At 42.9% G+C, this 20,457-nt stretch overlaps 1 protein-coding gene and 1 non-coding gene across 5 annotated transcripts in view; both read right to left on the bottom strand.

The window, feature by feature from the left end:
• ENOX1 (ecto-NOX disulfide-thiol exchanger 1) overlaps positions 1-20,457 on the bottom strand; it is a 511,619-nt gene that overhangs the window by 473,216 nt on the left and 17,946 nt on the right. The window lies entirely within an intron of this gene.
• LOC141571396 (U6 spliceosomal RNA) lies at positions 7,447-7,550 on the bottom strand. The gene has a single exon (XR_012496141.1). It is a non-coding gene; the product is annotated as a U6 spliceosomal RNA (small nuclear RNA).

Below are 20,457 nucleotides of genomic sequence, written 5' to 3'. Positions count from 1 at the left end.
GTGGCTCAACCAAGAGGTTGACAGTGGAAGTGGTAAGAAGTGGTCAACTTCAGGATATGTTTCAGGTTCTGGAGCTGACAGGACTGCTTAGAGATTGGATGTGGATGTGAGAGAAAAAGAGGACTCGAAGTTGACTCCAATATTTTTGGTTTTTAAGTCAGACAGACTGCCATTTTGGTCTGGGGGAGAGTGATGTGATCACCCAGGCCATGATATTAAAGACAGACGAAGGGGGGAGGAGGTGGAGATGGAAGCAGAGGGACCAGTCAGAACGCCGCTGAGATAATCCCTCATTGGGAATTTATTTGGATTGTCATCAGTCCTTCTTTGAGACATGATGACTAACCCCAAATAGTTCTCTGTGAGAACTACAAATCTCTCCCCGGATCAGTGGAGAAGATGCTACAGACCAGATGGGATTAGAGGCTCCCCTCCAATCCCACTCCTTCAGAACATTTTCACTGGAAAACAAAAGGGCCACATTTCCTATTAACTCAGAAACTCTTTGAAGTAGCTTTTGAAGTAGGCTTTCTAACAGGTCCAGACCAGGGGGTTCTCAGGCATAAGGCCTCAAGTTCTCTTAAATCCCCTTGAGAAGATGGTCAAGGCACAATGCCAGTACCCTGAGCCACTGCACTGGGAAAAGCCCTGCCGCCCTAGTGCCGCCTGCAGAGACGCAATCACCCTCCGGCCTCCCTCCCTCAGCCTCAGGAGAGGCCGGTGAAGCAGAATAAGTGCTGCAGCACTGGGAGGAAGAAACAGAGGCTTACAGCTCTCTTTCTGAGTAAAAAGGGGGATTTTCTTCTGGATTTAGCAGCTTTCCACCATCTTCTATCTTATACCAGATTTCCCTTTCAGTGAAAACCTGAAGCGTTTGCGGGGCACAAGGAACGGCCAGAGTACCTTTCTAGTGAGAGCATGAGGCTTCAAGCTTTCTCTGAAACAGGGTCTGGGCAACTTTGAACTAGTTCTGAGAAGCTGCTACATAAAAAGACCCAAAAAAGCTCCATTCGAGGCCCTAATAAGCCCCTCAAGTCATGTTTTTTTTAATTTTTGTTTTGTTTTGTTTCGTCAGTGAACCAACAGCTCACGAGGAAGCAGTACCCCCAGCACTGGAGCCATTCAGAGCAAAGGAGGCCAGAACACCATGGCAAGCATTTCTAAGACACACAGAGGGAAATGTGAACCCGTCCCCAGGCCTGGAGACAAGACCAAGACCACATGGAATTCTGGAATAGGCTGTTAAGCAGTTATGTGTAGAGGAATGGAAGACATGCGATGAATCACTCCAGGAACTGATAGTAAAACAAACAACCCAAACGTTAAATATGTAGACGACTTGCTTCCATTAAGTCTAAGCTACAGAAGTGTGAACTTTACTATTTCCTCAGGTACAGCTCTGCCAGTGCTTTTGCCATTATTAAAGTTTGTTTATACACTTTACATCTAGCCAACAGCACTACCCAGGCCTAACACAATAAATCCTCCACTGACCTTGAACCCAAGCTAAAGCAAATAGTCACTCTCCTTGGTGCTGAACTGCCTACATGCACTGCATAAATGGCTGTGAATACAAATTACATCTACAATGCATCTTAGCATTTAGGGATTACCGACAGGGTGTACGCCTTTTCCCAGAAGGCACTGTTTGTAGAGGCACTGAAATGGGGAGAAAATTCTTAGGGAGCTCACTGGGAAGGCAGTCAGTCAGTCACAAATGATGATTTATTAGGCACGAGGGGTGTGCTGGACCTAGAGCTCCACAGAGGGGCTGGCCAGGATGCCACAGCCTCTGGTCAGAAGCTTTCCCAAGAGTGGAGGGAGAAGAAGCTGTTTAGCAGAGAATATGGAAGAAGAGAGGAAACTGCAATAGAAAGGTTGCACTGCGGAAGTATCATGAGACAGGCAACAGAAAGCAGAAGGGTAGAACACAAAAGCATCAATCAGAAAATCAGTATAATGGAAACTGACATTTCCGTTAGAACCAGCAAGAAAATTTAACAACATGGAAAAATGCTTATAAAAGGACAAGTGATAAAAGCAATATATAAAATGATATACTATTATTAAAATAATGTATATAAAAAGCTGACATGTGGAAGGGAATATAGAAAACTCAAAAACACTAGATGAGAGTCGTAGAATTAAGAGCATAGTTTTCTTTGAAAATTCCCTTTAATTTTATTGAGAATGAACATACGTACATATACACTATATTTTTATAGGCAATTGTAGTATATGTGAATATTCTTTGCAGCTTTGTGATGATTAAAAAAATGGTAAACTCAAATATCCATCTATAAGGGACAGATTAAATAAATTCTCACATATACATAAAATGCCCTCCTATACCGCTTTAAAAATTGAAGTATACCTATTTGTATTGACATAAAGATATGTCTATGAGATATGATAAGTAAAACTCTTAAAAGGCAAGTTGCAGAAATATATATATGATGTAATCTCATATTTATATGAAAATAAATAACTATACTAATGTATGTTAGTCTACACACAGGAAAGAAAGTATTTGGAGTAACAGACGGGAAATTATGAGATAGGCTCTTCATTTTCTACATTAATGAATTTCTGTAATGTTTGAATTTTATATAATCTTGTATGGTATGTGCTACTGGAAAACTTCTGAAGAGTAAAAATTGAATTAAAATTTTTTAAAAAAACTGGTATATGGAGACAAACTTTTTAGAAGTTTATCTTAGGGTAATGAGGGCAGAGGGCGGTTAGGGATAGGGCAGGGCAGGAATCAGACAGGCAGTGTAACTAACACCGAAGGTAAGTGGTCATGCTGAGCTCTAACCTGGGCAGAACGTAACCAATGACCCTAAGTTGAGGGGAGCAGGAATGTGAAAACCACCTGGACATGAAAGAAGGAGAGGTATTTCCGAGGGTCCAGAGGATCATCACTGTTCATCTACAGAGTTCTGACAGAAAGTGATGGAGAATTTCTGAAACATAAAAGAGGGGAGGCGGCCAAAATACAGAAAAGTGAGGTTGAGAGTGACTGGGATACTGGTGAATAAAACAGCACAAAGGGAAAACGGGAGGCGAGCAAACAGAATTCATGAGCAGACTCAGAACATATGGCCGATTTACCAAGAGCCAGTCAAGCACAAAGTAATCTGGCTCCAAATCCATTAACCTGAAATCTGCTTTCTTGCTTCCAAATAGCAATTTGAACTTCAAAATGCAGTTTATCTGCCCTTAACAAGTTCAGTGATTTTCAGTTGAAAATCACCGTGACTATATATCATGCCAGTCTGTGTCACCACGTCTCAGCTGTTCCTGGGAGTTGGGGCAGCTAAACTCTTCAGTTACCGAGCCCTCCCCTCTAGTTTAGCAAGCTGGGACTACTGCAAGGGTGGGTGGTACCCCCCGTAGGCAAAGTCAGGTGACTGGCTCTACCACTTACAAGTACATCAAAACCACTGCATACTTCAGGCGCCTAGTCTAAAAAAAATGGGTATAATTTCAAAGAACTGGGAGATTCAAATTGATAGACAAATGACAACCCCGTGCCTGGGACATAGCAGACAATAAATATTTCTGAATAAACCAACGTGGTATTGTACTACTATTGTACACAAAAACAAGGCCTGGGAAAGGTAATAGTCTAGTGGATTCTATCATGGTATAAAGTCAGTAACATCCTTTTAATCTTTTAATATCAAAGTCTCCTATTTACAGCTTCGATTACTGTTACCCTTCATGAGCTAGCTTCCCGGGCATGTGTCACCCCATCCTCGACCTTGAAAGTGTACTTCTGCTTTTGCCGTCTCTAGAGGTAAACAACACATCAAATTGGTACCTTTACTTGAAGAGCAAAAGATTAATCAATACCCTGTAGGCTAGAGTTTGTTCATCCGGGTCCATGGGTCCCAGAGGGGTCCACGGATAGAATTCATGCAGGTACTTCAACTCAGACGCGAAAAACAATCAGAGCTACCTTCTCATCAATGGCTAACTGAAATTTAGCGTTTGCTTCAATTACGAATTTAGACAACAAATCATAATAGTGTTAGAAGGACTTGTACAACTGCCATCAACAGAAATCATAGGTATTTTCATATCTCATTGTTATTGTTGATATTTCAAAATATCATCTAGGCTCATAATCAGTTTGGAATTACAGTGGTTGTTATACCCAGTGCTACCTCCAATATAATGTGTTAATAAAGCAGCACATGTATTCCCACAAAACAAATTTGTTTTAATAATTTGGTAACTCTTTCAATGGAATTAGTCCCTTGTCACCCTACATATTTTATTTTATGCATTCACACACTTTACTCAAGAAGAAAGACAATCGAAGACACCCATGACACTAAAAGGTTAAGAACCCCCACTCTAGAATATACTGCCCAATAATTACAAGCATTATTCAGGCACCAGTCCCATTACTGGACACACTTTTAAATGTGAAGATAAAACCGTTTGAGAATCTGCAACAATTCTGATATGTATGAGTTATTTATATTAACTGAAAAGTTCAAAATTAATGGTATGACTTGCATAATAGAGCTGCCTATGCATGAAACAGTCCAATTTGAGTCCTTTTTTATTACATTTTAGCTCAGGGTTAAGAACACAAGCATTTGAGTCAAGAACTGGGCTTTGAATCCTATCTCAAATTACTCTCTGGCCTTGAGCAAGCCAGTAAACCTCTGTAAGCCTCATTTTTCTCATCTACAAAATGTGAATGATAATACCTGCCTCAAAACATTATTAAGAGGATTAAATAATACATGCAAAATACTAAATAATACATGCAAAGTACTTAGCACAGTACCTGGCATAGTAAGAACTCCATAAATTGTGCCCAGGCAACGGCTTTATTTTAGTGATTTATGCCATTAAAACCAGAACTTACATTGAGTCTTTAAGATGATTTCTTCAACAGGTTCTGTAATGAGGAGGCAAGATAGCACACTGCTTCAGAACACAGATGCTAACATGAGACTGCCTGAGTCTGAATTTTCCTCCACCACTTACAAGCCATGTAACACCAAGTAAGTTAATTAATTTCTCTGAGATTCAGTTTCCAGATCTGAAAAATAGGAAAAATAATAGCATCGACCCCATAGGATCATTATAAGGGTCAAATTAGTACCCATATGTGAAGCCCATTCAAAAGTGCCCGGCACATGGTAAATACTGTGCAGTTATCATCAGCTGTCATCGTCACCATCGCCAATCGTTATTACATAATGGTTTCTCATCAAGTTACACAGAACTCTTTCTTCCTCCTCTCATCTGAATTTTAGTGAAGATTTATTATAAATGGAGTCAGTTCCATTTAAATGAAACTATTTGCATGAATATATTCTGACATTAATAAGATTAAGGCCGAGAGCAAATTCGGCTACAGGTACTTCCTAGGAGAGATTAAAAAGTCCCCACTTCCCGTGGCTTGTAACCAAGTCAAAGCTACACGGGAACAATTTTGTGAAGTTTGAAATGCTTCCTTTTTTACAACAGATCTGTGCTATATAGAGATAAACATAACTTTGCTTTTGTCTCTTTGAACAGGTGCAGAGAGGGGCCTCTGTGGCCCAGGTGGGAGCTTGCCTTGGAGAAAGGAGCCATGGAAATGCTGGGCTTGGTAGGTAACTGCAGCGAGGGCCGCGTCAGTATCACGGCAGCAGAGACACACCTGCTCCCCGCAGGGGACTAGCCTTGCGCCTCACCTGGGAATCAGTAGGGCCTGACTTCATTCAAAACCTACACAAACCAGTGATCTCTGAGAATGTGCCTGATGTTATTTTCTGAACTAAGAGGAACAGTAAAAACAATAATGACGATAACAACACACACATTCTCTTCTCCCCGTGTTTAAGGTAGGTGAGCAGTTAGTAACCCAACAATCAGTCCTCACAGCTCAACTATAAAGCAAATGAAATGATTCTCACTATCATTTCATCATTGTTTTACTTATGAATTTCAAGAATTCAGAGTTCTTTGCAGAATGTAATATTTACCCTCCCAGCATATAAGGTAATGAATATTAAAATCAAATGATGACCTATCTGTCGGTAATCCTAATACACTATAAAATTAACGTGCTTCACCATCCCCAGTCCTCAACAAACACGCAAATGCTGAATCTGATTTTTTAAATGGATCTGATTTTTAAACGATTACTAAACCACTAGTATGAAGAGTCAGAAGCAAAAATATTTAGATTTTCCCCATAGGTACACTGACGTACCCCTTGGAGATTTAGTTTTCCAACACACGTGGCTAAAGGTCCATTCCCAAGAGAAAGAAAAAGCAAGAAGGCTTTCGCACCAGGTAAACAAATCTGGCACACCTGGCTTTAGTGACCAAAGATTATCAGAAAGTAGAACTATCTGCAGCGGACTCCAAGCAGAAGTGGAAATCTGAGGGCTCTGGATGGCAATCGTCCCCTCATGCCAGTGTTATTACTTCCAGCATCCCTTGATTATGTCCACGGTGTCACATTCCAGCTGAGGGATTATCAGCTGCCCTTGCAATGCTGGCTGGAAACACTGCAAAGGGCTTTTCAAAGCACCCAAGGGTGGGTTTGGTAAGGGTGGGCCTGGCCTTGAGCGCTTGGGCCACTGGAGCTGGACCACACAGACGCCTTCGGAATCTCCAGGCCGCAAGACCCTGGCTCTCAGTGGCACTCGGATGTGATTCTGCAGTGACGCACGTTTACCATTTAGATTAAGTCAGAATCTCTGATCTGGAACCTTTTGTCAAAAGAGCCTTGGAACCAGATTGATGAATGTGCCCTCTACATGAACAAGTCGGGTACAAGTGGGAGACAGGAGAGAAATCCAGGAATGTACATATGTCTGTGCATATGTGTCTGCACAGTTGGCATTTGGGGCCAGATTTGTCATGTGACCAAATTTCTTTCAGACCCTTTCAAAATAAAATACTTTCACAGGAAATGTGCTCACATGGGACCTTTATCAATGGAAAATACTCTTCTTATTTAACTAAAATCCTATGTATCCCTAATTATCATAGATAAGTCATCATGCTAACGTGAGGGGAATCTTCCCGAAAATGAATATGCTCGCCTACTGCTCAGATCAAACACCTTCAGGGGCCGCCCTGGGCCTGAAAGGTAAACTCCTAATAGTGCAGAACGATGAACAAGACCTCCAGGGTCTGACCCCTGCTTGCGTCTTTGGCTTCATTCACCTCCATGGCTGCCAGGGCGCTGGACCTCCCAGGACCCCTCAAATGTTTCTGCCACGCTCCCTCACACCTCTCAGCCCTCCCTCGCTGATGCTAGCTTCTTAGCTGGACCGTTTTGTCTTGGTAGCAGTTCCCACAATGCTGATTCAATCTTTCTCAGCTCAGTGAAGATCACCACCCCTGTAAAGCTTTACTAACTCTCCACTCCCAGGAAAGACTGAACCACTCCTTTCTTTTATTTTTTATGTGTGTTTTTTTTCTTTGATGGAACACTTCACAAATGTGCGTGTCATCCTTGCGCAGGGGCCAGGCTAATCTCTGTATCATTGCAATTTGGGGACATGTGCTGCCGAAGCGAGCAGAGACTCACTCCTTTCTTTGTGCCCAGAAAATGCCCTGCGTAAGTCCTGCTCTCCTGCCTGCCACGGAACGTTACTGCACCATTTTTAATAGCTTTATGGAGGAATAACTCAAACTCAATACACTGTACACTTTAAAGTATCCCATTTCATAAGTTTTAACACTCGTCTCTGTGAAACCATGGCAACAGTCAAGATAATGAACACATCCACTACCTCCAAGTGTTTTTCATGCCCTTTTGTAGTCTTGCCTTCTCACCCTTCCCATCCCCAGGCAACCACTGATTTGCTTTCTGACACAATAGCATCATTAGCATTTTCCATATTTTCAAATATATGGACTCGTACAGTATAGTACATACTTTTATTTTTGGCCTTGCGTCTTTCATGCAGCATTGTTATACTGAGATTATCCAAGTAGTTGCATGAATCAATAGTTCATTCCATTTTATTCCTGTGTAGTTTCAGCACAGACATGGTCATGCTACAATGAGTGTCCTTTCATCTCAAGAACATTTGAGTTGTTTCAAGTTTCTGGCTCTTACGAAGCACAATGCAAGGAACTTTCATATCCACGTCTTTGTATAGACACACGTTTTCCTTCCTCTTGGGTAAATAGCTAGATGCGAGAATGGGTGAACCATGTGATAGGGGTATGTGTAATTTTTTAGAAAACTGCCAAACTATTTTCCAAAGTAGCCGTACCATTTTACATTCCCACTAACAGTGAATGAAAGTTCCGTTTCCTCCGTATGTATCCTCATCAGCATTTGACATGGTCCGTTGTTTTAATTAGAGCCGTGCGAATGTCTATTGAATTATCTCACTGGGATGTTAATTTGCATTTCCCTAATGATGAATGATTTTGAGCATCTTTCCATGTGTTTATTTGCCACCCACATCGCTTCTTTGGTAAACTATCTGTTTAAATCATTTGCCCATTTTTTTTAAGTTTTGAGAGTGACATATATTCCGAATGCAAGTCAATTACTAGATATATTTGCAAATATTTTCTCCTAATTTGTGGCTTATCTTTGCAGTTTCTTAACAGTATCTTGTGAAAAGCAGAAACTGTTCATTTTGATGGAGTCCAGTTTATCAATTTATTCCTTCATGCATTGTGCTTTTAATATCATATCTAGGACATCTTTCTCCAAGCCAATATCACAAAGAATTTCCCTGTTTTCTTCTACAAGATTTATAGTTTTAGGTTTTACATAGATATCTGTGATCTATTTTGTGATATATATATATATATATATATATATATATATATATATATATATATATATATATATATATATACATTTACTATAAGGTATAGTTCAATGTTCATTTTTCTGCTTACAGATACCCAATTGTTCCCGAGCCATTGTTGAACAAACAATCTTTTCTCCACTGATTTGCCTGGGCACCTTTGTCTAAAATCAGTTTTCTATGTGTATGGGTTTATTTCTGAGTCTCTGTGTTGTTCCAATAATCTGTTTGACTGTTTGTTGTGACATCATCACCACACTCTTGATTACTTAGCTTTACAAGACTTAAAACCAAGTAGTTTTAGTCCTTCAACTTTGTTCTTTTTCAAAGTTGTTTTGGCTACGCTAAGTTCTTTGTGTATCTCTGTGACTTTTTAGCTTTGTCTGATAAATTTCAAAAACTGCTGGCATTTTGATTGGGGTTACATTGAACCTATATATCAATTTGGGGAAAACTGACATTCTAACAACGGTGAGACTTCTGACCATGTAAAAGCTTGCTATTTATTTAGGCCTTCTTTTCCTCAGCAAAATACTATGGTTTTTCAGTGTACAGGTTTTGCACATCTATTGTCAGATTTATCCCTAAGTATTTCATCTTGGTGCTATCGTAAATGGCATTTTTATTTCAATTTCTGATTGCTCATTGCTAGGATATGGTAATACAATTGCTTAATATATATATATATATATATATATATATATATATATATATATATATATATTGAGATTGTATCCTGGAATCTTACCAGAGGACACTGGAATTAAGAATTAAGATTAACGTCTCAATGCCCAGGGGGACAAAGGAAGCTGATCAGAGCTACCTATGGGAAAAGGTGTGCTGTGGAGACAGGTAGTCTAGGGGAGAGAGGAGAAGTAAACAGATATCCTCAGCATTTCTGTTTCCGAGTCTTTGGCCTAAGATGCTTTGAGTGAGTCTTTAAAACACCAGCCAAGTGGTTTGGGGAAAACACTACGATTTAATGCAAACGGTCCTTCCTAAAACAGTTTCTAAAGAACCGTGCAACAGTGTAATCCCTCAGCACTGAGGGACTCCAGGGCGCCCGCCAGCAGCCAGGCTCCACCTTTCTTTAGGCCTTGATTCCTTTAGGCTGGTTTCTGCTGCTTTTTCTCAACCTGTTATGACCAGGTTTTCTTCATGGGAATCTAGTCCTTACCTTTCAGAACGGGAGTATTTGCTCCATGTAGCTGCTTGTGTTCCGAATGACTGGGCCAGCGTTGCGGACTCTAATTTCTGCACGTGGATTCATGCTGCCTGCCTGTGTTGCTAAGTCTGCTTACGAGCCTGTTGACCCTACATCCGTTACGTAGGATGCTTGCTCCACGACACGGCACGTCCTGTGTGCTGCGTGGGTTCTCCACAACAGAAAACTCAGAGGTCACATGTTGCCCCATCCTTCACATCACCAGTTCTGCTTGGGACATCATAGAAAGGACACCATTGTTCCAAGCCCCAGAACACACACCACTCGGCTCTTCCACACTGCACAGGAAACTTCCACGCACGCTTCTAACTGAAAGGCTGTGGGCCGGATGTGAGCATTTTCACCTGCACCCCTGCCTCCACACGACCATCTCTGTCAGAGCGTCCTCGTGGCACGTGAGTGGCACACTGTACGAAGGGCACCCGGGAAGCACAAAGAATTACCGCAGAGAATGGAATCGGGTCAGCATCCCCTACCCTGCTTCTTACCTCTCTAAGTGGACATAACATTCGATCAGGAGGGCTCTGTCACCCCTTCACTCAGGGCCTCTGACACCCGTGAAGCTCTAAAGCCTCCCGCTCCCATGCTCTCTCCCTGGTCAGAAATCATTACCTGTGGGCCCTAAATTTCTTTCACATAAACTTTTTAATTTCTTTTTTTTACAAATATAATACATTTGTACAGTATACAATTAGAAAACACAACTGAGCCTAACTAAAGAAGAAAACAAATCATCATTACCAGCCAGAGATTCCCAATCCTAACCGTTTGGTGGATACTGTCCCATTTACATTTCTCCTCAGCTACATTTTTAACAAAAATGAAATTATAAAGTAATCCACAGTTGTCTTAGTTGTCAAGCAGGTGACATGGCAGGACGGCACATCGCTTACTTTTTGGTGCAACCTTAGCTGAAGAACTGAAATGTTACAGAGAGCTTTGGAGCTTCCGTCAAAGCCATAAATAATTATGGTGTGAGACCCGCACTACCTCTTGCCAGCCTGTGGCTGATTACTGAAATGAGCAGAACTCACCAGCAAGCAGAGAAATCCCTTCCTCCTGAGAAACCCATCCCCAGAACACTGCCACTCAGCCAGGATGCATGGGACACCTCATTCACAGACAAACCTCTAAGTCTCCCACAGGCACTCGTGACCACACACCTGCGGGTGGGAAAGTAGAATAGAGTGGAGGCCACGTTGTTCCAGGTGAGAAGAAAAACCAGAACAAGTGCCAGAGGCGCAGAGCAAAGGCTGTGCCCGAGGGGGCACACCCCACACACCACCTGTCACTGCAGCACAGCCATGTCTCTCATGGGACTGCAGGTCCTCAGCAGGGACCTTGCGCCTCCTTTTTGCTTTTCTTTTTTTTTCCTTTTTTTTTTAAGTGCCTGGCACTTAGTAAAGATTTGCTGAATGAATTTAAGGGCCGCCTAGAAGCAGCTGAGTTGAAACTGGATCGGCAGAAAGTAGCCTGTGTAACACACTACAAAAAGGATGAAAATCTAAGTTTTGCTTTGTCTTGTGCACCTGAAACTAATTTTAAAAAATAAATAAATAAATAAAAATTAAAAAAAAAAAAAGGATGAAAATCTGATTACATTTCTTTAATTTTAACTGTCCCACTGTGATTTAGGCAGAAGCCAATCCTGCATATGCTGAAGGGAAGTGTTAATAAACAAGCTGGATAATATTAGGGCTCCAGGTTCCTTAATCCGATTTCTTAACACACACACACACACACACACACACACACACACACACAATTGATTTTCCAACTCCCAGTCAAATATATTTTCACAAATATTTGTGTGTGTTATAAAGGGCAAAAATGGACAGAAGATCCAAGACACCCGATGTGGTATATTAATTGCAAAGTGGCCCCCAACTCTGTCCCATCTGTATCTATGACCTTTGGTAGTGACTTTGCAGCTTCTCCCACTCCTGATCTGGGCAGTGTATTCCCCACTCCTGATCTGGGCAGTGTATTCCCCACTCCTGATCTGGGCAGTGTATTCCCCACTCCTGATCTGGGCAGCGTATTCCCCACTCCTGATCTGGGCTGGCCTTGTGACTTGCTTTGCATAACAGAGCACAGGGGAGTGAAGGTCTGCCACTTCCAAGTGGAGGTCTCAAAAGAGCTTGTGAGCTTCTCGTTCCTCAGAACTCTGCCCAGTCACCAACCTTGTCTGCTGGATGAGGGGACACAGAAGGACATGTGGCTCTGCCACCCTCATTCCTCCAGCTGACAGCCAGCCAGACTTGTGACCAGCCAGCCTGGAGCCATGGAGCCACGCTGCCATGTGAACACAAATGCAAATTAAAATGACAATGAGGTATCACTACATACCTATCAGGGTGGCTAAAAAAAAATAATGACAAAGCCAAATGCTAACGAGGATGAGGGAAAACCCTCATTCACCCACTGCAGGTGGGAATGTAAAATGGTACAGCCACTATAGAAATCCGTTGGGCAGTTTCTTAGAAAAACTAAACATGAAACTACCCACCAATTGCACTCTTGGGCATTTATCCCAGAGAAATAAAAACCTGGGATATGTCCAAACACGAGCCTACACATGAATGTCCATAGCAACTTTATTCATAGTAGTCAAAACTTGGGAACAACCCAGAAGTCGTCTGACAGAAAAGTGATTAAAAAGTTGGACTATCCCTCAGCAACAAAACGGAACAAACTATTGGTAGAAGCAACAACCCAAATGCATCTCCAGGGAATTATGTTGTGTGGAAAAAAGCCAACCCCAAAAGGCACATGCTGTGTTTATATACCACTCGTGAAATGACAGAATTATAGAATCTAGAAAACAGACTGGTGGCTGCTGGGGTCACGGCTACGGGGGAAGGGTAAGAAGAGAGGAGACGCATGTGAGAGCCCAAAGGCGGGCACGTGGAGGCCCCTGTGGGGGTGGTGATGTCCTGTATCCTGCTGTACGGATGTGGGCGCCCTGGTTGTGACACTGTACTGTTGTTCCAGGAGATATTACCCTTTGGAGAAACTAAGTAAAAGATCCAAGGGATCTCTCTATATATTATTTCTTAAAACTGCATGTAAATGTACAATTATCTCAAAATAAAAAGGTGAATTTACAACTACCTACCTGAATGGTTTTGGGCAAGGGACTGAACTTGTTTATAAGCCCTAATGTCCGTACCTATAAAATGGGGATAAAACAGTGCCTCTCTAATAGGGCGTCAGTGAGACGATGAAATGGAACGATATTTCTAATGCTCGAAGGACGATTAGTATCTCATACATGCTTTTATTGCTATTATTAGTAGCAATGGTAACAAACAATACACACAAATAGTTACCAAAAATAAACAGTCACGTAAATAAATATTTTTTGTTTGTTTAAAGTCCAGCCAGATTTTGGGGGGCATGACAGCAAGGCAGACGAGCAAAGTGCTAAACTTACTCCATGCAACTTTTCCCCCTCCTCATACTATGCTCAAATAGTCTCTACCACACCTAACATGAAAATGCCTCGTTATTTTTCTAACTTCCAGTGATAGAGAAGCCACCGTCTTTCAGAGTAAAATGTAATTGTAAAACTCTACCTCAGAGGTTGACATTCCAAGCTGCACACCAGAATCATCTGATAAGCATGTAAAAATAAAGAGTAATAGTTTTCACAGGTTGGCATTTCTATATCACCTGGAATGATGAAGAGTGATATCTCTTCAGTGTGTAGCTATGGGCAACGCTTATGGTATTTGCTTCTCGGAGGGCGTCTGAATCCATCCTGAGTACAGAATAATCAAGCTCCATCCATCCATCCATCCATCCATCCATCCATCCATCCATCCATCCATCCATCCATTTAACAGGTAATTATGGAGCATTTGCTATGTGTCACGTACTATATTAGATGCTACAGCTACCACTGTGAGCAAGAGGAATGTGGTCTCTGCCTTCATAAGACTTACACTCTATCAGGAGAATAATATGATGGTTTAATTATCATAAAATGTACAATAATGGCCATTACAGAGCAGAGGGAATCTGGGAATACCGCACTAGGCATCTATGCATCTGAAAGGTTATCAGTGTAAGCCTCGCTTCCGTACAACGATACACCATGAAAACAAAGCTCATTTTTTTTTCATTTACATAATAAAAATGAACACTTCAATTATCTGCCACCATCCAAGAGTATTCTGGTCTGGTTAAGTACTTCCCAGAAAGCTAAAAAAGTATCAGTTTGTGCTAGAATTTCATTTAAAACTTCTAAAAACTAAATCCTTCTAAAATGCAACAAGATGTACGCTGTCCTGCATCCCTAGAGCAGACAAATGGCCCCTAGTAATCATTACGAATGCCAGGACCACACCCTCACTCCCCACTCTCCCGAAGGTATGGAGGGGACCACAAGTCTTGCCGCATGCTATGGCCACCGGCCGTCTGGGTCCCGCCACCCCACCCCCGTAACCAGGGACCGACTCAGCAGGTTACCCAGTGCGCTGATGGGCTGTCTCCTTTAGAGCCCCCGGACTCCACTGGCACTTGTCCCTACTGCCTGCCTCTGCCATCAGCTACACTGTCCCCTTCCTTGGATTCGATTAAGCTAGATAAAAAAAAAAAAAAAATTCCCAAGGGAACCCAAACAACAGGCACCACACATACATTTCACGTAAAAAGACTCTTTGCCTAAAACAAAGTTCAAATACACAGGATCTGTAGGAAATCTTCTCAGGGAGCTAAGAGGGACCGTGATTTCCTGACTTTACTTCCAGAGTGTTAAAGTAGAAAAGATAAAGAAACCAACACAACCCGCCTGGCAGCGAGCATTACGTTGGTTAAGATTATATAGCGTTTCTCCCTGCAGAAAGCTCAAACACTGATTCTGTTACCTCATGTATTTTCTCCAAATTCCTGAGCTACAGAAAAAGGTGAGCATATTTATTAGTACTGTAAGAGGGAAGCTCTGACTACACAAATTCTCAGTGAATTGCCCAGAGTCAAGACGCCTGGGGTCTTCCTCTTCCCAGCCCTCATTTTATTTCCAGGAAACCACGCTTCCACAGCAGAAATGCCCGCAAGAAACCTCATTTTCCACTCAGATGTAAAGAAACGGAGGTAAGGAAAAGCAAATTCCTCATAAAAAAAGTGTAACAGATGTTTTCAGTCTGAAGGAAATCACCTTTATTTCACACAAGGACTAATACAGACAATACCTAAAGCCCACAGGAACATATGCACCCTCATCTTTCTGCACCGTCAGATGGACCATCACCCTACCAAACACCTCGCAGCTACTTCAGATTCACGCGGTTACTCTCAGGGCATTTTCCACACTGTGACAGAAAAGCACCCGCTCTATTCCATGACAGTATATAAAACTACCTACACACTGCCACACAAACGGCGCTCCATTCGCGGGTTGCAAACCACAGCTCCCCACTCACTGTCCCGGGGTGCCCGGCTCACTTTGCTGCATCAGATGGGATTGTGCGCAGATGAGTTACCCTCTGCTGGGACCCACCTCTACTTCCTGTTCTACTAAAGGGACAGTGGCTCCTTTGTCTCCTCATTTGTGTCTGCTGAATCACCCAGGAGTTCTGCTCTACAACACTATGACGTCACTTTCCAGCCCAATCTGTGTCACTTTCCAGCCTCCGTCAGTGCACTCCTACTGACTTTTACAGGAGAGGGGCTGGAAACAGGGTCCCAAGTAGTCGGCAGTAGAACAGGAGGAGACGAAACAGTCAAGTAAGAGCATGCGTCTCTCTGCCCTCCCCCAGGCTTCCTCCTGCAGATCTAATTAATCCTCCTTCGTCACTTTTTCTACACCCAATGTCAAATAAAGCTGGCTTCCTGGTGTTCAATGCACCTGGGTGTGTCTGAGATGGTTGTGATGCTGAGATTGAGTGTTGGCAAAAGTCTGAAGAATTCATCTGGCCACATCTCCGTTAAGTGAGAAACTCCTATGTTAAAGCAGCTCAGGGGCAATGTCAACTTCGTTACCACTACTGTCTCCTCTCCGTTTGGAGCCCCAGGATACATGTAGGCTCCACGTGTAGCCTTTTCCATTTGTTCCACGCATACCTGCCTTCACTTTTCCCTTCCTGCCCGGGTGTGCATATTGGGAGCTACTGGTGACAGGACGGCCAGGTGTCCGTCAACTGAGCTCACGGGGAGTGGGTAATGAGCTTCCTTTTAACTGTGGGACTTGAGTTTCTTCCTTCTCAACTTCTTCACCTGGTCAGTTAACCACGGGGCAAATTTGATTTTAACTCCCCATGACTACTCCTATATCTCTTTTAAGTGGGAGACGTGGTAAGTACTAAACAAGACAAAACACTACATAGAAAAGTAGAAGCACAGCCTGGATCTCTTGCCGCCAACGAGCATGAGCCAGTGGTGCCCATTTTCACCAGATGGAAGTTGATTCTCTGGGACAAGCAACCACTTGGAAGGCTGCGTCCTGAGAAGGCACTGCTGCTGGTCGCTAACTGTGGTAATTAGGCAAGATATTTATTCTCTTACCATTTACAACACCAAACAATGCTTCTTCCAGCTAAGGTCAAAGGGATTTTAAAGGGAAAAAAACTCCCACATTACATGAAGCCTGTGAATAGGCATATTTATGGAATAGTTATATTTTTGTTAATGTAATTAAAAAGGTGTCTAAATGGTCCAATCAATTCCCAATTATCCCTCCTAATAGAATTCATTGATACAATGGATAGCCTAAAAAGACAGACCATATAGTTTAACTACTGCTCATGAACCCACTCTCTTTATTATTGGTATATGAGTGCATTGAACATTCTTCATATTTTAGAGAATTTGTCATTTCAGAGCAGTTGAGAATCTTTGATCTTTGAGGGTCAACTTGTCGAACCCTCTTAGTTTGGACCCAAGGGAAATTCGGCTCAAAATTTTAAGGGACTTGCACAGTTGTTCCATGAGGAAGGAGTTGGGCCCCACCTCACCATTTCAACAGGCCCTGAAGTGCAGCCATGAGGAATGTAGTCAAACGCCATCTGAAAACCAACTAGTTGCCTCTGTGTCTTCCCTCTCAGGCCCCGTCCTTCGTTCAACCCTCAGGCCTTCTTCACTCCGCCAAATACCAGTAACAAATACCCACTGAGAACCTCCTACGTACAGTCTCAGAGTGATTCAATAGTCCAACTTAAATAGGACTTAATGTGCTTTTATCTTTCTACGGTTTAACTGATAGCTTCCTTGAGGAAATAATTAGTAATTTTGATTCAAAGAAGACATTATTGAAAATGTTGCTAGCCTAGGAAAACCAAAAGGCTTCTGCAGATCAATTATGCAATAGGGGGATAACATAGCAACTTAAAAATAACATGTGAGCACAGGCTAGAAATAGTTACGTGCACTGTCAGAGATCTATAAGACTCATGGAGAATGGGTATCTTAAACGTATGAGAATCTATCCTATTCCTGAAGAATTCAAAAGGAATTCCAAAGGAAACAGCTTCTCACAACATGCTTAGCAGCACCTTTGATGTTTACCTCTCTCGCCACCACCATAAAACACCAATTTAAAACCTGCCCACTGCAGTAAAATAGGTACAGTTGGTCACTTTAATTTTGCAAAACTGAGGTCAGTAAAGATATAAACAGGGGGTATAGCGCCTCTCAAGTGTCACCCAAATATAGCAGAAAAAAAACTTTCTCCAAACCTACCTCTCCCTAATCCCAGCCCATACCCTGAAATAGCTATAAAATATTTTTTTAACATAAAAAATTAACCTGATTGAGAGAGAGAAATCCTTCAGACGTTTATGCAAGAAAACACTGCTGGAACAGAAGGCCTTACATTCCCCAATGAAACATCCTCATAAACCCAGCTGAGAAATGAGCCCACTTGTAGCAGCACAACCAGAAGCCAGGATAATTACAATAGAAACACTTTATTTCAAATCATGAAAAGAGTTACACTTGATCTTCTTATTAGCAGGGTCTGTGCAGACAGCAACATTTGCTGTGAAATGTAAGGGCAGATAACAGATGATTTGAAAGGGGATTGTGTAAATCTAGTTAAAGAGCAACTTTAGAAGATTATTTTCAATTACTAAGATAACATCATGGCTCTTGGGGGAAAAAAATGGGAAGGTTTGTTCTTTACACCACCTACAGTGTACAAAATCTAACAAAACCACCTGCTTTCAAAGCAAAAGTGTCAGCCAGCAGCTAATATGCCTTCCTCCACTCTGCCCTCCTTCTTCAGGTCATTTTCAATTATGTGTAGTACTTACTCATCGCTGTGAACAAAAAGCCATTTTAAACCAGAGCAACAGCTTTAAAAAAAACACCAACCCCTTCAGAATAATTACTAAGGCTTTATAGATTTCCAAGTGCCAAATATACATACGCTGGGCGACCCGTGCACGAGGGCTGGGTCACGCAGAAGTGTGCCTGGTCTGTGGTTGATAAAATGGCATTTGCTTCGCCTGTCAGGACACTTACCTGAGAACGTCTGGGCCTCAGCCCAGTCACTTCAGCTTAACTAACACAGAGGGACAGACACACCCAGAGTCACGCATTGACCATAATGCAAGCGGTGCCTGTAGCTGATGAGTCGTACGAAATCCCTATGCGTCACATTTTTCAACATGGATTGTACAGAGGGTGCAAACGACGTATTTAGAAGGAGAAGAAAGAAAACCCAAATACGCCACCAAGAATGTAGTGGAAAGGAGAACATGAAGCGGGAAGCAGGAAGCCCCTACCTTCCAGCTCTGTCACTTATAAGCGACGTGAGCTTCTAAGCTTCATCGCCTCGGCTCTTACTCCCCAGCCACATCACACTGCTCTTCTGGAACGTTCTGTTTTTCTGTCTCAGCTCTGACCGACAGTCTCTCCCTGAAGGCCCTCTGGAGCCCAGCCAATCCTCCCCTCTATGACCAGCACCTCAATTCCCTGGTCAGAATGACTCGTACCTGCCTGTACGAGCAAACCTCTAACACGGCACCGCGATGCTGGCCGCACCGTGAAGGTACCCACACCCATCCATGTCCTGTGTGGCCTGTGCTCCGTGAGGGCGGGGGTCGCCTCACTTCATACATTCGGAACTGTCATAACATTAGGACGCACCCCGTAGCAGTTTGCGAACTAAAGGGTGAGTCAGTGAAGGAATAAATAGCAAGCTGACTTCACCAAATTTCAACGTCGTCACCTTTGAAACAGGGATAACGATTACGGTCCAGTCCTGATGATCAAAAGCTGACCCGGGGCTTTGCACCCTGTTGGGGGCTGCAGCAATGCACGTAGGGATTATCATAAAGATGGTCAGAGTAAGAAGTCACAACGTGCAAAGAGCGTATGACGTCCTTACGTACAGCAAAAATGTTGTTATTCCCCACACGTACGTACCACATGCCAACACTCAACTCAAGTTTAACATTTTTTTTCCTCAGAAAGAGAAATGTAAAATTTAGCAAAAGGGAACACTTCACTGACCAAAAACATCTTCCAGTAACTCTAAAACTAAATATCAAAAAGCGCGAGAGGCATGACAGTCGCTGCAGCGTGTTTCTCCTTCCATTAATTAGCCCCATTTTCCTGCACAGATGTGTGACTAGAAACAGACTCCACTGTGCTGGAAAGCGACGCAAGCCGACCTCATTTTATTGCACCCCGTTTTGTGTTTCACGGGTATTGTGGTTTTTACCCATTGAAGGCGCGACCCTCCACCAGCACAAAGATGGTGACTCGCTTTACCCAGGGGTCGGGGACCGAGCCGCAGTCTCCGAGGTCGGCCTGTGGCTCCCCATATGGCCACCTCACAACTTTTTAAAAGCAAAACAGCATTTCTCTGGAGTCGAAAGGGCTGAGGCAGCTCTTTGAAGAGAAAAAGATAAGTAGGGCTTTTGAGAGTGAGCAACAGCAAGATAACAATCTCGCATTTCGGCTGTAGGTAACGGAGGGTCCATATGTCACGCATTTCTCTTCAAACACCTGTGGTCGTTCTAACCCAGATACTCTCTTATCACAAGGAAAAAGAATTCTCTCATTCCATCAAGGCCACTGCTGTAGCAATAATCAACGCTAGAGCAGTTTCCTCAGTGTGGGGAAGCAGCGGGTCACAGCCATGCCCTCAGGCCCAAGCGTCCTCTCAGGCCCTGGGACAATGGGCTATTGTCACAGCAATAGCTCAGCTGTGGAACGATGGGCTTTGTACACTGAGGTCTAAACACTCAGAAGCTCATAACTGTTCCCTCATTTATGCTGATTCTTTGAAGGTGACAGACACTCTAAGATCATGTTCAAGCCCCAATGTCCCTGTGGCTCAGAAGAGCTGAGCAGGGCTAGTGTCTAAACCCATACACGGGGACAAGGTCACGCAATGGCCAACGTCCTGCAATCTCATCACTGGACAGGAGCGTGGGAACGGAGTTCTTGCCACACGGATGAAAAGGTTGTCCCAGCTGC

This window comes from Rhinolophus sinicus, linkage group LG04 (assembly GCF_036562045.2).
Source record: "Rhinolophus sinicus isolate RSC01 linkage group LG04, ASM3656204v1, whole genome shotgun sequence".
NCBI classification, from domain to species: domain Eukaryota; kingdom Metazoa; phylum Chordata; class Mammalia; order Chiroptera; family Rhinolophidae; genus Rhinolophus; species Rhinolophus sinicus.
The sequence above is the reverse complement of the archived record's forward strand: the minus strand, read 5'-3'. Positions and strand labels throughout refer to the sequence as shown.